Here is a 22,308-nt window from a genome sequence, read left to right as displayed (position 1 = left end):
AAGTTCCGACTGACTTGTTCCGTCCGTCCACCGGAGCAATGATATCGGTGGCATCTGTTCCGTTGTGTCCGATTGGTGTGTGGTATGCGGTGTAAACCATCGCTCGGTGAATTTGTCCAACGGTAATCCGGATGGATGGGTGGATTTACGGTGGTTTTGTCTTTCGACAGCATCAACGATTGTTTTGTTTATGGAACTGATTGAGAGGAGCTGGTGGGAAAGCTTTCTGCTTTGTGAATGAGATTAGCAGGGAAGAAAAAGTGAAATGCTTGTTTATGCTCACATTTTGGATTCAATTCCAGGATTGTTGTTTGATTTCATACTAAAGACAGAAATAAAATAACCCAAAAAAGATGAAATTTGGGACCGGCCCGTGGCTTAATGGATACGGCTCCCGTCTCATAAGCGCAAGGTTCCGGGTTCGATTCCCGGCTGGTCTCCTTGAAATTATTCGACTATAATTGAACTTTGAATATGAACAAAAACGTATGGAATCAGGTGGGATTCGAACTCACACCTTTGGACTGCAATCATTAATAATGACAAGAAGGAACTTGAGGCGTAATCTATCCATAAGTTCTTCCCGGATGCTTTTTTCGAATTGGCTGCGCTTGTGTTCGATTAGATTAGATTAGAAACCAAAAAAAAAAAGATGAAATATTCATGTACTTTTTCGTACTATCAAGATTTTTTTTTTTGAATAAAACCACTTTAAACAAATCGCTCTAAAGCCTCCAAATTCCCAATAAACTCATTAACAATTCTTCACACCAACAGATAAACCATAATTCACTTCAGCAAACACACAAACACCGACTGCTCAGCCAAAACAACTTCCCCTCGCCAGTATATGTATCAATTTCAAATCCTGTCCCCGTAATGGATACTAATTTGAATGCAATTAGGGCTTCCTGTTCTCCTGTAACATTGTTATTCCCTTTGATGTTGCAAACATCCCCCCCCCCCCCCCCCCCCCCAACAAACGGCAAGTAGAGCAGAGTCTCCTTTCCGATTACAATTTAACACCTTGTCCACTTCTGCAGCAAAGCTAAAACATGGGATGATGATACCAATGCAAATCGTACTGCTTCCAAGCGGAGGAGGGGAAGCATGAAATGCGGGGTGTCACAAGGTGTTCGAAATCCCTACGCAAACAATTTGTAATGCCCTAAATACGTGCAGCTTGAAAAGTGCATCTTGCACAATCGTACAGCTCGAACTCGAACTCGAACCAGGTGGTGAGGTGTACGCAATGGAACGGAATCAGAAATCCGATTTGCATGATGAAGAAGGGTGATGATACAGGCCACGTTGGAACTACTGGTCCTTACTGGGTGTAGGTGTTGTATATTCGATGTCATTGTATGGTCGAAACGGCATCGAATGTAGGAGGCAAAAGTAGCAGCACTTAATGAGACGACATGGGAGTTGCTGGGGTTGCTCGGAGCTAGTTGAACTTTAAACGTAGCAGTGCGTTCTTGAATGGGAGCATTTTTAGCGGAGCTTGGCCAGTTTGTGCTCTATACTGAAGGGTAGCTTAGTTATAGTACTTCTTATTGAAACATTATTTGAAGGGTAATTGGTTCGAAAAATCAGTGGGCAAAACAAATATTTTTTCTAAAATCTTAAAAATTTTAATGCAAATAGAAGTCAAATCAAATTAAAACAATCTAAAACGCATTTTTCTGCATTTTTAATCATATTTAGCATGTTTGGACTGGATTTAATGTATTTTGAATTTTTATGAAATTCCTATGTACAGCACCGCAAAAACTTTTTTTTAACTCATCAAGATGATTCTTCTTTCCAGTGATTTGTTAGGATGTCTAGATGATTCTACAACTTTGCAGAACTTAATTTGATCAAATCTCTAATTTTTGCGATCAAAAACATCGTTCCAACTTTTTTTTTCGCGTGTAAAAACAATAAGTTCTGCAAAGTTCTAGAATCATCTAGACATCCTAACAAATCACTGGAAAGAAGAATCAGCTTGATTGGTTGATGTAGGCCCGAGAACCAGCGAGTTGAAGTAACCGTTCCACCTTTTTTGGGAGGCTTGGGCGTCCGTGTAAGTTGGACATGCCTTGGGCGTTCCAGTGTTAATCTGAGAAATTTTCAAAATCCGTACCCACCCTAATACCCATCTCTCATCGGCTTCATGAATTTGCTTGAAATGTTCAGGGTTTTTTAGGACACATCAAACTTGCATCTAGATCATGAGCACTTTAGGCCAACGGGACCCAAATTTTGAAGGTTTAAAACGCCGTTTAAAAAGCTGTATCTAAGAAAAAATTCAATTAAATTTCAAAATTTAAAATGCATAAAAATGCATAAAAATGCAACAAAATGAGAGTAACGCAATTCACTTGGTTAAATTTGATTGAAAAAAGCACAATTTTGAAACTCGAATATTAAAGTGTTCCATCCAAATATCAACTCGATTCGACCTGGAGTTGTAGCGGACTTCTGGGACTGATATTTAAAGCAACACTTCAGAGAGAAGAATATGTTGGTGCTCTGTCCTTCCCAGTTCATAAAGTCGTCAGCTCTGTGTTTTCTTGTGACATAGACTATTTTGGTCGAAAATGAGTTGAAGTAATGATATCTTTCTTTTTTGGTTTATGGATGTTTTCCTGGTATCAATACGAAATTTTGGTATTCCTGGACCCTTTAAAATTTGTCTTATCGATTATGCAAGAGCAAAATTTGGTATCATACCAATTTAAGGTATTGTTTTGATATTTCAAAATTGCAGAATTTGTCAATGGTCGGACACCACATTTTGGTATTCTAATATTACTTATGAAATTCCTCTGTAACTATGGGATAATTTTGACCCATTTTGACAAAATAATTAATTTTGCGCTGAAATGATGTCTCAAAGCAAATGCTTTTATGAAAACCGAAATTTTCAAATTTGAACATTTTTTATATACCCCCTAAAGAAATGACTTCCAATTTCTATGTCGGGATACCACATTTTGGTATTTTATTGTTTAATCAAATTCCTCTGAAATGATGGGAAAATTTCAAACAAATTTGACTAGTTTATTAATTTTGCGTTAAAATGACTTGAAACCCAAAAATGCCAAAGCTGATTTTTTAAAGATTTTTTTTTAAATCGTTTAAATTTATCTATGTCGGGATAACCATCTACTTTGAAAACGAATAAATCAACAGATTATTGAATTTTAATGAATTTCAAAACAATTTAATTTTAATTTTTTGGTATTTCCACACCCTTGGAAAATCATAATTTAACAAGCGGCCGAACGTGACCCAGTGCAGGAACTGCTTGCAGCTGGGTCATGGAACCAGGAACTGTCACCTGAAAGGCAGGTGCAACAACTGTGGGGGTCCCCACAAGACGGACGAGTGCAAAGTCCATGAAGCCGAGCCGAAGCGGTGTGCCAACTGCTCTGGAGCCCACGAAGCCACGGACCGCAGCTGCCCTAAGCGTGCGGACTTCATCCGGAGGCGCCAGCAGGCGTCGAAACCGAAACCGCCGACAAGGAAGGCGGAGAAGCAGAGTCCAGCAGTTCCGTCGTTTACGCCGGCGGAGTTCCCTCCGCTGCCGGGCGCAGTTCCGGACGGAAAAACCAAGGATCGCCCTCGTCCCGCAGGGAGCAGCCAAGGTGGCCCCCGAGACGGTGGAGCCACGGAGAAGGAAGCCGGGGAGGTACTCTACAGTTCGGCTGAGCTGTGGGGGATTTTCTCCGAGTACATCGGCAGGTTCAAGACCTGCAAGACCCGCTTGGACCAAGTAACCCTCGTCAGTTACATGATCTCCAAGTATGGAATTTAAGGAGCTTTTTTTGTTATTATATATTGTTTTACTGATCCTCGGTCCCAACCTGGTCACAGCACCTAAAAGGACCTAATAAAAAAATAAGTTAAGAAAAAAAAAATCATATTTTGGTATTTCTGACGTTAAATTTATCGTCATACTATTTAAAATTCAATTGTTTGATAAAGTGCTTTAAGGAGACTTGTTCCCTGCATTTTTACAGTCACTGGAATCAGCCTCAAGCCTAATCATTTTGTTTGGTTTTTCGTACATGGATTCTTTTAATATAGTTGTGGATAACTTACTGTAGTTTGAACCATTTTTCAAATGTTTTGTAAACAAAAAATATCAGCTTTTGTTAATATCAGTAAACCATACATTTGTGTCCGAGACAGCTAAATTCTGTTGAAATGACTCGGAGACATGTTTTGTTTTTGAAAAATGTGGTTTTGCAATAATCGATGAAAATATTAATTTTCATTTAGGTATCTAACAAAAAATACGGGTCTAATTATTTCGGTCAAGGAACCTCTAGTCCAAGTTTGAGCCCGATTGGAAAGTTTTTTTTCGCATCATGCTGTGTTCGTTGAGAATTGCGAGGAATAGTCCAGACATTTTTTTAATGTTATCCACCGCTCCCCCCCTCACTCGTGGATATTCGCTCATACAAAAAAAAAACAAACTATTTTGTATGGAACACTCGCCAACCCCCTCTAAAGTGTCCACGTGGTTAATGGATGTGCCCAGAGAATTGTTGCTCAAAGTCGAATGGATCGAAATTAATAAACGAAGTTTTGTAAAACTATTCAACTGTCAAATCTACAACAGGTATCCCCTATCCTAGCATACGACGAAAAGGTTCAACGTTTCTACTGAACTGATGCACCTCCGACATCGGTAGGAATAGCTATTAAGCCCCGAGTCTTTCTCAGCCTCTGGAATCGATTCTCATTGAGATCAAAATGTGTGTCCTCCAGGTTTATTGGGGCTGTGAGGTCTACGTGCGGGACGCGACAGAGGGAGAGGAGGTGTTGTTTGTTTCACACCCATATATTGTTTAGGCAGCACTTTACAATTTGAGCAACTTCAGTCGGATTCTGTTTGAATTCAGAACCCCTTTGTTGAAATTTGTACTCAAATGCACTGCACTGGTTTCCCTCTGATCTCCTCTCTCTCCACCCACAACATCTCCCACAATGATGCTCGACTCGCTCAAGAGTGTGCAAATTTTGTTTATTTGATTTGATTTCAAACATTTGTACACACACACCCACTCTCCCTCTCGCTCTCAAGTGCGAATGAAGCAGTACTGGTTGGGACTGTCTGTCTGTCTGCCAGTGCCTGCCTGCTACGGAACATCATTATGCACATTACGGTCGGTGTAGGGTGTTGCATTTTGTGGCCTGTTGGATGGCCCTCGGTCGCCTCAGGCCGCCCTCTTGACAGAGGAGGCTAATATTGCACCCACCCCTTCATCGGAAACTGGCTCATGGTGGGATTAAATGGTATTATGGCCTCTCGGTGAAATAATCAGTCCAACGAGAGTGAGGAGATTTTCGAGGTGAGAGCGATTTTGATTGATCATTTCAATAAGTTTGGTTTTGATTAAATCTGGGGAGGTATTAGCTTGCAAACAGGGCTTGTTCGGAAAGGGCCGGCTAGTAGTTCAGTGATGGGCAGAGATCAGATGGCGGCCGTTTGAAATGGGATTCAGATCAGTTGCCGGCTCAAGTGGGTAACCTTAATTTGATCCTGGAGGGATCTATTTCTATTTAGCACAACAGCATATAAATGCAGTGCTGATGGTTTGATGCTTAACGATAGAGTTGAAAAAGCTTTACAACAAAATTTATCTGTAGAATTCGACTTTTAATTTTGTTTTTTTTTTTTTAAATAATTTTCCCCTGCAATATGTTTGTCGATAGAATTTGTTTGTTTGAGACTAATGATGCAAGCAAATGCACCATACTCATGAATTCCTTCGTGGATCTCACATTCGTGAACTTAATTCACGATTACGGGAATTGATTTTTTTCTGTGTGGAGCATAAATTTTTCGTGACCATTCATAAGCCACGTGCACACTTTTGGGGGAGGGGTGGCGATTGTCCACGATCCATTCAAAAAAGTTTTATTTGTATGGATAATTGTCCACGAAGGAGGGGGGGGGGGCGGGGGGACGAGTTAACAGATTCCTGAAAAAGTGTCCACGTGGTTTATGGATTGTCCCATCCCAGAATCAGGCTTTTTTTAGATGTTTTTGAATTTAAATGTTTAAAAATATTTTACTCATTTTTTCTGTTGGTTTGTCCAATAACAAGTTGTATAATAGGATTTAACAAAACGGGTCAATTTTGCGGGCATTTCAGGGCATGATCCCCTTGCACAGTGGTCCAGATCGCAAAATTAAGTGGAAAAATAATTTTCCGAAAATGGTGATGTTTTGGAGCTGGAGCGGCCGTGGCTGACTGGTTACGGTGTTCGCTTTGTAAGCGAATGGTCCTGGGTTCGATTCCCATCTGCTCCCAACGAGAAAGTATAGGAAATATAAATCTTGAAACTCTGAACATATACGAAAAATCAAAGTCGCTCGAGTCGGGGTTCGATCCCTCGTCCTTTGGATTGGTAAGCAAAAATGCTAACCACTAGGCCATCGCGACTTGATGAGCTATGACTGGAATTAGGAATACTGTTACCACCATCAACTATATACGCGCTGGGTCCTTGTCCATTTGACAAGGGTTCGGAAGTTCTAAATAACGTTTGAATCCGATTGGTCCAAACGTTCTTCAGGGCGGGGCTTGTCGATAAAGCTGAAGTACCTCGCGCTCGGCTAGCCAGCGTAGAAATGGGTCACCGAAGCTCGGCAGAGCTAACACCTTCCAAATGCCTATGCCAGTTATTTGCATGTATATAATGTAGATCTAAAAATACATGGAAACAACTCAATTTGTAAGAAGCGACCGCGTGGTCCCGTTTGGTTGGTTGCACACACACACACACACACACACACACACACACACAAATGGTGATGTTTTGGAGCTTTGGTGTCTTCATAAGAGTTGTTGCAAATAGAAAGGGGGAACTTTTGGTTTGGTTGAAAATTGGGATGGTTCACGATTAGGGTGATTTTGAAAATATAATTTTACAGGAATAACGTCATGATTCGAAATCCGGACACTTAGTATCATACCATTTTTGTTATAGCCGGCAAAAAATCATGTAATAAGTTGGAAATGTAGAAATATCATCAGGACGTAGTATAAACAGTCAGTTTCAAGAAAATACATGCAAAATATGTCTTTTCTAACAATTTTTCATCAGAATTTTGAATTTAAAATGACTTGTTGTGCTTCGAACCCCGGACACTGATAAAGGCTGATTCGGACACTTTTGCTTCGAATTCCGGACAATCGATTTTACTGAGTTCAATTAGTTGGGTGGTGACGCGCGGTCAATTATGTGGCATTGTGTGTGAAAAGAAAAGAATTTTATTTCGTGTTTCATCCTGATTGGCTTGCTCAAGTCCTTCCTACATCATCGTTGATCGGGAGGCACGACGTCGTGTGAATTGTTGCATTAAAATAAGTTTAAGTATTACTGTAAATGACTGTAAAAAGTCCTTCCTATATCATCAATGTCGTCTGGGTAATCGTGATGAAAAATTACATTTATTCAGTATTTAAATACCTGTGCGCGAGTGTTTTGGTGTGCTAATTAGAAAGACCTTCCCATAGCATCGTTGCTCGGAAGGCTCGCCGACGGGTTTGTTATGAAAGTCCTCCCCATAGCATCGTAGCTCGGGAGGCATCGAAAAGCCAATACCTTATCCTACTAACCAAAAAAAAATAATCACGTGATGCTTGAAGGAGATGCTGTGGATTCAACGGTCTCAAGCGGTATCAACAAGTATATAGCGAAAAACTATGTGCTTGATGAGTCTGCAACTTTAACTATCGGACTAACATTCCTCCCTTTTGTTGAACTGCAGGCTTCTTGGGAGGGTGCCGGTATTGACTAATAAAGTCGGGGTCTTCAGGGGTTAAACAGTGAACGAATGGTTGGCTCCCACTGATCATTCTTGATTCATTGTTTAACTTCAGCTGATCTGTCAATAACGGAGTAGTAGCTCATTGGCAGTCAACCATGCTCATGCTCATGCTCATGCTCAATTCCGGACAATCGATTTTACTTATGAATCGCACAAATTTGGACTCAAATGTTAGTGAATGGCATTCTTTAGGTTTCAAATAAGCTGTTAACATTAAAAAATCGATAGTTTATATAAAAATTTGCTAGAATTTAAGGAAATCGGAACCATAAATTTTTGCTTTGCGTTCCCGGTGCTACGAACGCCTATGAAATATTTCAAGTGAAATGTTTCGCATGTTTGGTAAACTTATAATTTTATGGTATTTAATTGTTTTGGCATTAATTACATCGTTCAAACAAACTTTAAATGAAAGTTGATGTTGGAATTCATCAAATAACATAGTTTTGACATTAATAATGCAAACTTATATCCAAATAATTGATAAAACGAGATGAAGTGTCCGGGTTTCGAAGCGTCCGGGAATTCGAATCATGACGTTATTTTTGGGATTTTTTTTCTTCTAGAAAGTTGTTGAGCTTGCCAATCCAAGCAACTTTGTCCAAGACATAAATATTTTATCTCGTAATCTACGCCGTCTATGACCAAATTTATAGAAAGCATCTGAGCAAACCTTAGGCATTTCAGGGTTAAGCTTTAGAAGAAAGGGATATTCATACTTTTAGAGCTCTAAAAACCAAACTTTTTTATTTTTTGACACGTCAATTTGGACTTAAGGGTCAAAAGTTACAGCCATTTTAAGGTAAAAAAGATGCAAATTTAAAACTTAAATATCTCGAAAAGACGCAAGCTAAATTCATAAGCACCAGGTTGCATTTTAAAAAGGAGATTAAGCGCTTCACACGCTGAAAAAATCTCAGGGGTGTTTTTCTTTTAACTCGAGATATCTTCATTTGAAAAAGTTTATTTTTCAAGGGAAAACCAGATGGGATCACCCTAACGAAATTCAAAAATTGTTTTAATATATGTTTTTCCATGTAATTTTGTCCGCTGAACCTAAATTTGCAATCAGAATTGAGCTAAACTGTCGAAAAATCGAAGTTTTGGTCATAATTTGGGTTTATATGATAATTTTACAAGTAAACCCAAAATATGACCAAAAAATCGATATTTCGACACTTTGGCTCAATTCTGAGGGACCTTCCAAATTGGCATTTCAAAAATAAAATTGTTTGTTTTTTAGAGCTCTAAAAGTGCTCCGAATATCACTTTTTCTCTAAAGCTTAACCCTGATTTTTGAAGGTTTGCTCGGATACTTTCTATAAATTTGGTCATAGAAGGCGTAGATTAAGAGATAAAATTTTGATGTCTTCGACAAAGTTGCTTGGATTAGCAAGCCCAACAACTTTCTAGAAGACAACAAAATTCCCAAAAATATTCCTGTAAAGTTAGATTTTCAAAATCACCCTAATTTTTAACCAAACCAAAAGTTGCCTCTTTCCACCCACTAAGATTTTTGGCTCGAGCCTCGACTTGATTTAGGCTCGATCTCAAGCCAGATCGACTCGAGACTCGAGCCAAAATTCTCAGTGGGCATTTGCAACAACACTTTTGAAGACACCAGAGCTCCGAAACGTCACCATTTTTCGGAAAATCATTTTCCACTTAATTTTGCGATCTGGACCACTGTGCCTTGATGTACTGAGCCCGAGTCCCAGCTTGATTGGATGCGACAGGACCTGGCGATTTGACTTTGAATTTTTAATGGGATTTAATCCGAAAAATCTGTGTGTTTTGCTTTTTGGCAGTTTTGAACCTCTTCAAGGAGCGGCCGTGGCTGACTGGTTACGGTGTTCGCTTTGTAAGCGAATGGTTCTGGGTTCGATGCCCATCTGCTCCCAACGAGAAAGTTAAGAACACATAAATTTGAAATGATGAATATGACCGAAAAATCAAAGCCGCTCGAGGCGGAGTTCGAACCACCGTACTTTGGATTGGTAAGCAAAAATGCTAACCACTAGGCCATGTCGACTTGGTGAACGTGGACTGGAATTAGGAGTACTGTTACAGAGAGCGAGTTGTGGCGCTATAACCACGGCAAATAGTGTCCACCCGAGCATGGGTAAATAACAAGGGAAATGCGTAATAATACCTTTCTCTGGTACACCCAACTGGCAGTCGCATGATTGTGATGCATGGCGGCATGAAAGTATATCAGAATCTGCATGAAATCTGTCCTCATGCATTTTTTGCGATATAGGAGTATGACATTTTTGCCCGTTACCGACAATTATCGACATTACCGACGGCTTTTTGGTTGTATTTCTCAAAAAAAAACACTTAGCAGAACGAGGATTGAACCACCAACTTCTTGGTTATTGATCCGACACGCTACCACCGCGCCATGGACGCTTGATGAAAAGTGAGTGAAAGAGCACCAACATATGCTCCTCTTTGGAGTGTTGCTCAGGGACGGGCCAGCTTTATATGTGTTGGTGAGAACTGCAGATCGCTGAAATGTTTACACGCGGGCAAAAATGATCTACGGGCTTGCTGCAAAAAATGTTATAAAATATGACATTTTCTGCAGCAAATCCAATGTTGCAGATTTTGAGATATATTTTTCCTTTGGGTGTATCAATACCAAATTTTGGTATTCCTGGACCCTTTAAAATTTGTCTTAAGGATTATGCAAGAGCAAAATGTGGTATCATACCAATTTAAGGTATTGTTTTGATATTGCAAAATTGCAGAATTTGTCAATGATCGAATACCACATTTTGGTATTCTTTTGGTATTACAGTATTTTATCAAATTCCTATGCAACTATGGGAAAATTTTGACCATTTTTGACAAAATAATTAATTTTGCGCTAAAATGATATCTCAAAGCGAATTCTTTCATTCAAAACCGGAAATTTCAAACTTGATTTTAAACATTTTTGATATACCCCCTATAGAAATGACTTGAAATTGTGGAAAATTTTCTAAGTCAGGATGGCACATTTTGGTATTATTTTGGTATTTAAGTGTTTTATCAAATTCCTCTGAAACTATGGGAAAATTTTGACCAATTTTGACAAAATAATTAATTTTGCGCTAAAATGATGTCTCAAGGCGAATGCTTTCATTCAAAACCGGAAATTTCAAACTTGATTTTAAACATTTTTGATATACCCCCTATAGAAATGACTTGAAATTGTGGAAAATTTTCTAAGTCAGGATGGCACATTTTGGTATTATTTTGGTATTAAAGTGTTTTATCAAATTCCTCTGAAACTATGGGAAAATTTTGACCAATTTTGACAAAATAATAAATTTTGCGCTATAATGATGTCTCAAAGCGAATGCTTTCATTCAAAACCGGAAATTTCAAACTTTATTTTACACATTTTTGATATACCCCCTATAGAAATGACTTGAAATTGTGGAAAATTTTCTAAGTCAGGATGGCACATTTTGGTATTATTTTGCGCTAAAATGACTTGAAACCCAAAAATGTTAAAGATGATTTTAAAAATTAGTGTAATATACCCACTAATATTTTTTTCAAAAACGTTGAAATATCTCTAAGTCGGGATAACCAAATACTTTGAAAAACGAGTCAATCGACAGATTAATGAATTTTGGTGAATTTCAATTCAGTTTCATTCTAATAATACTTATTTTTCAATCTTGTTATTTTTCAGAAGCTTCAAGAACTTCAAGCACAGGCCGTTCATCAATGACTAATGCATTCGGTGTGGTGAAGAATATCACTAATAACAACATGGAATCATCAGGTGAGTAGATTTGGCTGTTGCATATGAATAATTTTCGTTTTTTCACTAACTGCAACTGCTGCACTAAAAATGGTATGAAAATACCAAATTTTGGTATTACTTGTTCAAATACCAGTGACCATAATGTGCTCTTGGTTGCCCAGTAATAGATGGTAAAATACCATGAAATCATACCAAAATCATCTATGTGAAAGACCACAGAAATACCAAAATTTGATTTTCCAAGGGCGCGGGAATACCTAAAAATAAAACCATGGCAATACCAAGTTTTGGTATTCAAGCAATGTTCAAAAATCCAGAAGACTTCAACTTGGTATTGAAATGGTTTTATTTTGAGGTATTATTTTACCCTTGGAATAACATGGTTTGGTATTGTTGTGCCCTTACACATACAAGATTTTGGTATGATTTCATGGTATTTTACCATCTATTACTGGGCAACCAAGGGCACATTTTGGTCGCTGTTATTTGCCCAAGTAATACCAAAATTTGGTATTCCCGTGTTATTTACCCCTGCTCGGGCAGGGCATTCGTGGAAATACAATGTCCCATCCCAGAGGGTCCCGGAGTACCAAACCTTCTTAGCATGGTGCTCCCAACGAATACAACCAAAATCTCGGAGCGTATGGTGGTGTGTCCCCACGCTTCTTCCTCCCCTGTCGATTCAGAATTGTGTTGTTGTTCGAACACTCAGTGCTCAAACTCAACCCAATTACCTACGAGTCATCTCTGCGATACGGCTTTACGCAGTAGGCCTGGCCGCTTTAACGCTTGTGTTGTTTCAATGCATTCCGATGCAATGGCGCACTACAAATGTTAATAAATGACAAGAAGAGTGCTAGGCGTCATCCAACCTAAGGCACTCTCCAGGATCCCTTCGAAAGATTTGCTGCGCTAGGGTCTGATTACATTAGATTAGATTAGATTGGCAGTTTTGAACCTCTTAACAAGTTTTGCATTTTTCAAAAACTTCATGAGCTCATAGTCCGTGTTCCAGGAAACAACTTTGCCCAAGAGTGTGAAAATATTCGTCCATTATTTAAATAAATGTTACAGAATTTAAGCAACAGCATTTAAAATAGTGGACGAATCTTTTCGCACTCTTCGGCAAAGTTGTTCCCTAGAACACAGACGATGAGCTTATGAGGTTTTTGAAAAATGCACGATAACTCATGATGGTTAGAGGCAAGCCGCTTATGTTTATAGATCAACATTTTTGTAATTGTCTGCTCTACAACTTTGTAGAACATTGTTACACTCCTCAAAATAACCCTGAAAATTTGTGGTTTGGTTGAGCGTTTTAGCAGAATGCATTACTGTGAATACAAAGAGACGAGTTGTTCCTTTTAATTCCGCTATATATTTTAATATCTTGACAGATACGTATTTCGTCTACTACTTGCAGACTTCATCAGTGTTCTGTTCTCGACTGAAGGTTCATCGCTGGTGTATCCATATTTGTAGTTACTGTAGGTACTACCTCCTCGTTCTTCTTTTGTGCCTGTATAGGTAACAGCTTAAACAGCCACGTTGAGCCGTTACCTGAATCCTTGTTGAGTAAACGTTTGTTGCCTGCCTTGAAGATTTCCAAACTTTCAGCGACAGCCAGCTTCGATGGGTTAGTGATGTGTCTTAAGATGACCGCGTCGCTAGCTGTGATGTTATGTTTTTCCTCGATGATGTGTTCGGTTACTGCTGACTTGAAATGGGGACAAATCCTTTCCGTTTTTCCTCCATGGCAATTTTGACATATGTGTGTATATGCTCATCCAACCTGGTTTGCAGCAATCTCTTAGTTTGTCCAATGTAGCTCATATCACAGTGGCCGCAGGATACCTCGTAGATGCCGGGTTTGCCTAAAGTCGGTATGGGGTCTTTCGTTGAACCTAAGATGGATTCCAACTGGCTGTTTCTACTGCTGAACACTAAATCGATGCCAAATTTAGCCAGTTTTTGTCGTAATGGGCGTGTTATCCTGTAGTCGAATTCTACTGCTGCTCTTCGTAGTGGCTCTGCTGATGGCGTAAGGGTTGTGAGTGAAGTTCTGTGCAGTTTTCTTTCCTTCTTATCGATGATTGCTTGGATAGTTGTTCTGCTGTAACCGTTGATTTCCGCTGTTTCAAATATGTACTCCAATTCTTTCTGTTTTCCTGCTTCGCTGAGGGGTAAAGTTGTCATCCTATGTATAAAATAATGATATGCTGCCATCTTATGTTGGAATGAATGGTTTGACGTGGCTGGGATTGTTCTTCTGGTGTTTGTTGGCTTCCTGTAGATCTCGAAAGAAAACGAAGATGGGCAACCTGGTTCTCTTAGGATCAACGGTTACAGCAGAACAACTATCCAAGCAATCATCGATAAGAAGGAAAGAAAACTGCACAGAACTTCACTCACAACCCTTACGCCATCAGCAGAGCCACTACGAAGAGCAGCAGTAGAATTCGACTACAGGATAACACGCCCATTACGACAAAAACTGGCTAAATTTGGCATCGATTTAGTGTTCAGCAGTAGAAACAGCCAGTTGGAATCCATCTTAGGTTCAACGAAAGACCCCATACCGACTTTAGGCAAACCCGGCATCTACGAGGTATCCTGCGGCCACTGTGATATGAGCTACATTGGACAAACTAAGAGATTGCTGCAAACCAGGTTGGATGAGCATATACACACATATGTCAAAATTGCCATGGAGGAAAAACGGAAAGGATTTGTCCCCATTTCAAGTCAGCAGTAACCGAACACATCATCGAGGAAAAACATAACATCACAGCTAGCGACGCGGTCATCTTAAGACACATCACTAACCCATCGAAGCTGGCTGTCGCTGAAAGTTTGGAAATCTTCAAGGCAGGCAACAAACGTTTACTCAACAAGGATTCAGGTAACGGCTCAACGTGGCTGTTTAAGCTGTTACCTATACAGGCACAAAAGAAGAACGAGGAGGTAGTACCTACAGTAACTACAAATATGGATACACCAGCGATGAACCTTCAGTCGAGAACAGAACACTGATGAAGTCTGCAAGTAGTAGACGAAATACGTATCTGTCAAGATATTAAAATATATAGCGGAATTAAAAGGAACAACTCGTCTCTTTGTATTCACAACCCTGAAAAGTTATAAAAAAAACACGAAATTTTAAAATGAAAAAAATGTTCTTAATGAAAAAATGACCTTCTACACAGAAAAAAAATCAATTCTCGTAATCGTGAATTGAGTTCACGAATGTGAGAAAAACGAAGGAATTTATTCATGAGTATGGTGCATTTGCACCATAAACGTGAATATATTCCTTCGTGGTTCTCGCATTCGTGAATTTAATTCACGATTTCGAGAATTGGTTTTTTTCAGTGTAGGTTAATGTTGATTCGAAAAGTATATTAAATTTCCCTTAAAATGACATGTTCCAAAAAAAATACATTTGAGAAACAGAAAATGGCAAAATTTTTAATAACATTTTGAATGTTTTTTTTTCGATGAAAAAAACATTTTTTCAGAATTTTGAGAACGTCATCAAATCGGGCGTAAAAATTTACATAAAAGTCCTTTTGACACCAAATTTCTATCTCATCACCGTTTCAGGCTGCAAATTATTCAAAACCCCCTCTTATTTCGCATGTTCAAAATGGAAAGGTACCTCCCCTCCGTCACGAGATATCAAAAAACGGACCTCGGATTCGTGATCAGGGACAAAAGTTACCCCTTAGGACAAAGTTTCACGCAAATCGAAGAGAGGTCAGGCAACTGCTGTGTGAGTTGGCGGAGATTAACGCACCTAGCTATAGCCTTAATTAAAAAAAAAAACGATTGCTGGTATAAAATGTACTAATGTTTGTACAAATGTACAACAATTTTAACCGCATTTTTATAAAGATACAGACCATTACACCCACTTAACTGTTTTATCCTCGTTTTGGCATCTCATTCACTTCCTGCTGGTTTCCTTCCTTTTAATGATTATTGAGTTTGTCCCAAGCACACCAAGAAACACGATTCCACTGAGAACCTCCAAAGTTCCAATGTTCTTTCGCCCTGTTTTTCTCGTATACTCATAAAGCTTTAGATTTAATTGCTTTCTTTTTAACGACATCTGTTGTGAGTATGGTTAAAATCATGTCTCATCCCTCCCATGTGTGCTATTTTTCCGATGAAAATAAAAGAAAACCCCTACTGATTAGCTGCTAACCACTACATCGCCGCCCTTTCATTCAGTCCCGACACGTCGTCGTTCTTCCCGGCAAAACTGCATACTGCATCCCATCGTTTCATTCAGGTGGCGAAAGAGCTCGGTGTACAATCGCTCGGGACGTCGCTTTACTCGCTGTGCGAAGCCATAATCATGGGAAACTTTGGTACAAAACTTTTCCCGCCGATGAGCTCTCCGTTTGGGGACAGTGCATGGTGAACGTTTTAAAATATCTACGCTCAGCAATAAGTATAGTATCTTTATCGAAACTTTGAACCGACACTGCTCGGGAGCAGGACTGCCGTTGTTGCAAACATCCAGCAAAGCACTAATTTGGAATCGAAACTTTTGCACGGGGAAAAGTTTTTCCTCTTTCCAGGGTGGTGGTGCTTGCCGCCCGGAGAAAAGCGGAACAATGAAACACTTGAGCACTGGCACTGCTGCACAAAAGGTGGAAAATGAGTACACATTTCCTTACATGTTCATCTTCCGAAATTGACGCGCGACTGTCGGAGGAAGGAGCGGCCACATCGCCAGCATTCGGAAGGGTTTTGCTCAAGTGAACCACGCCGGAAGAAGAAAAACTCGTTACGTTTTATTAGATCTCGATAAGTTGTCGCATCGTTTGCCGCATCGAAAATTTGAGATACGTGATATCTGCTGGCCCGATTGGACCTGTCTTTCAACGTTCTAGGTTGGTTTGGAGTTTGGAACTTGTTTCACGTTTATGAGCCAAACAGAAGACATGTGTAATTTTGGTACGAAGATGGGTTTTGTTTAGAGTTTTTCCAGTGAGTGGAGCGATTTTATGTTTTCGCGTTTACCTAGTGTGATTGGTCAGCATCAGTTTGAATGATAATAGAAACAGTTATTAGCAGGAAGCTATTTGTTTTTATAGTACTTAATGCTTCGATTGGGAAAATTTTAAACATTAAACAACAGTAAACTGCCCATGTTCGTATAAATGTCCCATATGCATTTTTGTCGATTTGGAGTTTATTACTTGAATACCTTTTTTTTCTTGTGCAACTTTATGCTACATCAATTATATCCACCACTTTGGTACCACTTTTTGTTTGCTAGTATGTCCCGGGACCAAAAAGCTTACAGCGAAAATTAGGTATTAGGCATTTCGATGGTGGAGCATGATAATTTTAGTACGGCATATGTATCGAAAATCGTTTTTTTTTTCTAAAAATCATTGGTTCAACTGATCTGAAGATAAGTTCTGTGGTTCTTGCAAATATCGTTAACTAACATATTTTTTGGACCACTCTATTTCATTAAACAAAAACTACGATTTTATTTATGTTGACCAATAAATTCCCATGGAGCACTTTTGATCTGAATCCTGCTGGGTTGACGTGGAATCTCTTATTAAAAGAACTCACGATTTGGTGGTGTTTTGATTTACATTAAAATTAGTTTCTACTATTTGTCGTTTTTTCCGTTTTATTTTTTTTAATCCTTAGTGACCCAGTAGTACCTTTGTATTTTGCTCAAAAATGTTGCTTTAAAATATTGTATTTTTTTGGATTTGTTGAATTCATTTTCACAGTTTCACAGTTTAGCAATGCTTTACATCAGAATGAAATAATGCAAAGCATCAATTTAAGCAAAGAGTATCACAAAATGATTAAGAGAGCCAATTTTAAGAGTTATCATAAAAATATACAGCAATTCCATTTTAAAAGAGCCTAAATCGAAAAAAAAATCCCCGATGAGGCTCGAAACTAGCGTCTTTCAATCAGAAATTCCTCACGAAAACAGCATGATTCAAAAAAAAAAAACTTCTGCGATTGGGCTCAATTTTTTTCTGGGGGTTCTTTGGCCGAAATAATTACACCAGTATTTTTTTGTTTGGGCGCAACTGGTACTGGTACTTAAACATGTATAGGTCATCGTTAAAATTTTAAAGTTGTTCCAGTTTTAATAAAAAAGGCGATTTTTCCCGTTTTAGTTATCTTAGTTAGTCCCATTGACACCAAATTTCTATCTCATCACCGTTTCAAGCTGCGAATTATTGAAAAACACCTCTTTTTTCGCATGTTCAAAAATGAAAGGGGTCGTTCCGCCCATCCGTCACGAGATATTAAAAAACGGACCTTGGATTCGTGATCAGGGACAAAAGTTACCCCTTAGTCGGGGCAACTGCTGTGTGTTGGCGGAGAATACTATAGTTGACCATTTTGTGTAGGGACTATCCATAAACCACGTGGACACTTTTTTGGGAATCTCAAACCCCCTTCGTGGACAATTGCCCATACAAAAAAATCTTTTTGTATGGAGCGTGGACAATCGCTTACCCCCTAAAGTGTCCACGTGGTTTATGGATGGTCCCGTATGGCTCAGAAATTTAGTTGAATTTAATCACGGTGTGTCTTTTTACAACAAAATAATGATAAAAAATTCTGTATGTCTGATATTTGGCACCGTGAAAGTAGAGCTCTTACCCGACATTTTGAGGGGTATACCGGAATATTTCGTCGGGGGGTCAAAAGCAAGTTTTCTTTGAAGATTATTTTTCGATTTTATGGGATATTTGTTAAAAAAAGTCACAGAAATTCGGTGCATTCATGTTGATATCACTCTTATGAATATGCCTTGGGGACTCTAACTAATCATACCAATATTTGACCTAAGCCAAAAAAAATCGAACCAAATTTACCAGATTTCTAGCATTCTTTGAAATTACTCCAAAATCCAAACTGAAAACCCCGATACGACCGAAAATAAATCTTTTCTTTGTACAATTTGTCATGAAAATACAGCAACACGTTGTCCGGATACGAATTTGTGCATTAAACAATGCAAAACATGGATTATTTAATAAATACGCTGTTTATTACCCAATAGGTTCCGAAAATTATTTTTTCAATTCTCTGCCATATGACACCATTCACATTTAAAAACACTTTAGAATCAATCACATTGTAGAGAAAAGTTTTTTGAACAAGTTTCATAAAAAAGTATCAGTTTTGGTTCAATTTAAGCAGAGATATGCCCAATTTCCAAAATTTCTAAATTTAATTCCCTTTCACATGATGCGCACTTTTTTGTTTTGTAATTAATGCTATATAATAATTTTCATGAATTTCGTTAAAACTTGTCATAATTTTTATGTTTCAAAAAAAATATTTTTATCATTAAACATATCTTGAATAATAAACATCTGCAAATTTTTGTGAACCAATCCAATATAACTTAAACTAATTTCGGAACTCGACAGAATGTTTGCTAAAACTCGATTATTGGTTTGTTTTTCTGTGGGACGAATGTTTATAGTAGACTTCTATTCAAATGAAATCAATTTTTGAACTCGACAGATTGCTTGCTTTCTTTATATTTATCGTTTGCAACATACTGAACTTGTTTAATTTTTGGAATTTTCCTTAAAACTGCTTTTAAAAACTTGAGTCGCGATGACCTATAGTTTTTTGTACACAAATTTAAAAAAAAATGTTTTTTTTTGCGTAAATTGACAAAATGACCATTTTTGTGACAACCTTAACACGGCGTAGGCAAATAAAGGGATATTTTGGGAAAGAAACCCCCATAAAAATGTTGCATTACTAAATCATGTGTTTGTTTATAAAGTGTTCAAACTGAAAACCTGCATGACCATCAAAATATTTTAAAAATATATATCAGCGAGAAAAAAATCTTGGGGTACCAGCAGCTACAAAAAGTAAAAGAAAGGCTATGAAAAGAAATAAATCACTAAATTAAAAAAAAAATCATATGGACAGGAAATCCTGTGTTTATCATCACGATCGAACAAATTAAATTACTTACTCTTTCATGCCAAAGATAACAAACATGTTGGTTCATCAGATAGGGTTTAACTGGGAACTTTCGAAACGCAGAAGAAAAAGTATTATCCTCGATTTCAATAATTTATTTCTGACCCCTCAATCTGAATTTACACTTTTGGGCTGTTTTACATCACTAAACAATCACTTTTGTTTGCAATCTTCTGCATATTTCCCACCGGAAACATCTTCGTCTCTGTTATTCCGCCTTTTTGTTTTCATGTTATCGTTCTTAGGTTCCTTAGCGATTTAAAGACAAGAAATTAAAATCCTACCAACTAGAAAAAAGAGACTTGTCTAGGAACTCAGGACGTTCGTTCTGGGTTTTAAATATCTTAGCGACACTTGTACGTAAATATGCTTGAAATGAAAGAAAACTATTTTCTGTGAATTTGTGATCAATTATAAACTTGGTTTATTTCACTTCTGTTTTCTCCGTGTGTGAGTTTACTCGGCTTCTTTCCTGTATTTGTGATTTGCACCATTATTCGTTTAATTTTACAATAAATCTATTTTTTTTTTCACAAAACCATCGAGATTTGGTGGTGTTGCGAATTTTTGATCATTACCATTAGTTTTAAGACAAAACGTAGCTAGGATGATGGGGTAGGGGTGAAGAAGTGACGGAGCAAACCGGAGCTTTTATTTACAGTTTTACAGACACGCAATGACTGTGACACCGTCAGAGAGATTGAAGGGATATCAGAACATTATCAGCTTGGCTATCACATAACGAAAATTAATTGAATAAATTTGTCACCTTATCGCAATCCAAATTCTACTTGGTTGAACATGAGTCAGATATCACAACGTTGACGAAATTCAATTGAAGATTTGTATAAATTTAATTTACTACCCTCATTTTAATTAATTACAGCCATGAAAGTTTTGATGTTTTGGTGTTCAATTCCTGAGCAATTGTGAAATTACGAAAAAAAATGCCTGCCTTCATTCCAGCTGCCGGTATTACAAAATCTTTACGTGGATTTGTAATTGCATTTGTTCGTGAACGTTGCGTGGGGGAGGGTGTTACAGTGAGTTGCTTCTTTTTACTCGTGTTTTAGAATGAAAACATTTGATTAAATATGTATTTTTGGCAAAAGAAAACCCTAATTTGTTCAAAACCAAAACGAGGAGATCAAATATCACGATTTGCACGATGAGTTAAACTCGTAATTTTGCTACTCGGTAGTGAGTGGAACTTTCTGGAATAATTTTGAGGTCTTTTTGAAAGCCAAATGTCAGCAGGTTCAAGAACAACAAAAAGTTACAACATGAATATCACATTTCAATTGCTAAAAACATCATCCATGGGAGACATTTTTCGTTCGTTTTCAAGCGAGCTCAAAACAGGGAGTTTATCTTAAAACGTTTCATCTACTGTCATCTTTCTAATTACAGAACAACAGTTTATTCTGGTCATATTTGAAAAAAAATTACAATTTACCTATTGTTAACGTTGATCCTAGATTACATGCTACCGTAGTTTCTTCTGTGTTTTATGACTGTACATTAAATTACAAATTGATTGTTAAAAGAAAGCGACCACTGCCAGCCTCCGAAAACTGAATCAAAAGACTTTCAATGTTTTTAACATGTGAACACCGGTGATATGAAAACTTAAATAAAACCAAGAAGAACAAAACAAATTAAAAGGTAGTCTATCTTCCAATGAAACTTTATAAAACAAACTAGTAGGTTATATAGTATAGTTTGAAGATTAAAACATAATAGGATGATGAAAACCATGTTAGGTACGTAACGCAATAAATTAACACCTTTCTTTACTATCTTTTCAGTGGGTCTTCTCGTCAATCTACCAGCAACGATCACAGTGACTGATGTTGTGTTCTTTCTTTCTTAATTTGTACGGGTTTTGAACCAGCGTTGTTGGACCAACTTCACCAAGCAAAACAAAAAATCACTCTTAGGCTTATCTCATTTCTTCCGTGGACAGCGCGCAATATCACAGTTCAATCTAATGCCAACACAACATATCCTAGTGCCAATCATTGTACAAAATTTAATTAACACTCTTGCGGGTGCTGCTGCTCACTCCTTTGCCATTCATAAGCGTGTGTGCTGGTCCGGTGGATTCGAAATTCGAAACAATATCACATGCAGAAAGCAACCCAAACCAAAGTTCGGATGTGCGCGTGTGTGTTAATATTTTTTTACAGTTTAAGTGTAACTTTTGTACATAGTTCATAATTGAGTGTTTGCAGCTTCACTGATTTTGGTGATTTGCATTTTTGAAAAAAGTCTCGTGGACTCGAGAGGTTTACCGGAAGCAGCAAAACCATAAAATTGATGCTGGATTTGGATGACCTAGCGGCATCTGTAATGATGATAAGAAAGAAAAGAATTTTAATTAATTTGTGCCATTCTAATAAAATTAATATCTTCTTTCACTAAAACCCATTGTGAGAAATTCTATTACATCAACATAAATTACTGTTAAAAGAACTCCAAAACTGTGATAGGTTAGGGATCATCCATAAACCACGTGGGCACTTTTTTAGAAATGTCGAACCCCGAAAAACTCCTTCAAAAGATACAGATTTTTGAATTTTCACACATCATTTTTGTATGGACAGCTGCCAGATTTGTATGGAAAATTATATGGACAAACTAATGATGCAAAATGGCTTCTTTGGGCATACCAAAGGCACCAAAAAAGTTTCAGCCG

The 22,308-nt window shown here is 37.9% G+C and overlaps 1 protein-coding gene across 4 annotated transcripts in view; it reads right to left on the bottom strand.

Moving 5' to 3' along the window:
* Positions 1 to 19,689: 19,689 nt before the first annotated feature.
* The window catches only part of LOC6035520 (doublesex- and mab-3-related transcription factor 1), a 253,077-nt gene continuing 250,458 nt past the window's right edge, over positions 19,690 to 22,308 (bottom strand). For all 4 annotated transcript variants that reach the window (XM_038249267.1, XM_038249266.1, XM_038249268.1 and 1 more), the window contains one exon: positions 19,690 to 21,957. The gene's annotated coding sequence lies outside the window, so the exon portion shown is untranslated. The remainder of the gene's footprint in view (positions 21,958 to 22,308) is intronic.

Source organism: Culex quinquefasciatus, chromosome 1 (genome assembly GCF_015732765.1).
Source record: "Culex quinquefasciatus strain JHB chromosome 1, VPISU_Cqui_1.0_pri_paternal, whole genome shotgun sequence".
In the NCBI taxonomy this organism is placed as follows: Eukaryota; Metazoa; Arthropoda; class Insecta; order Diptera; family Culicidae; genus Culex; species Culex quinquefasciatus.
This window is presented reverse-complemented; position numbering and strand designations above follow the sequence as displayed.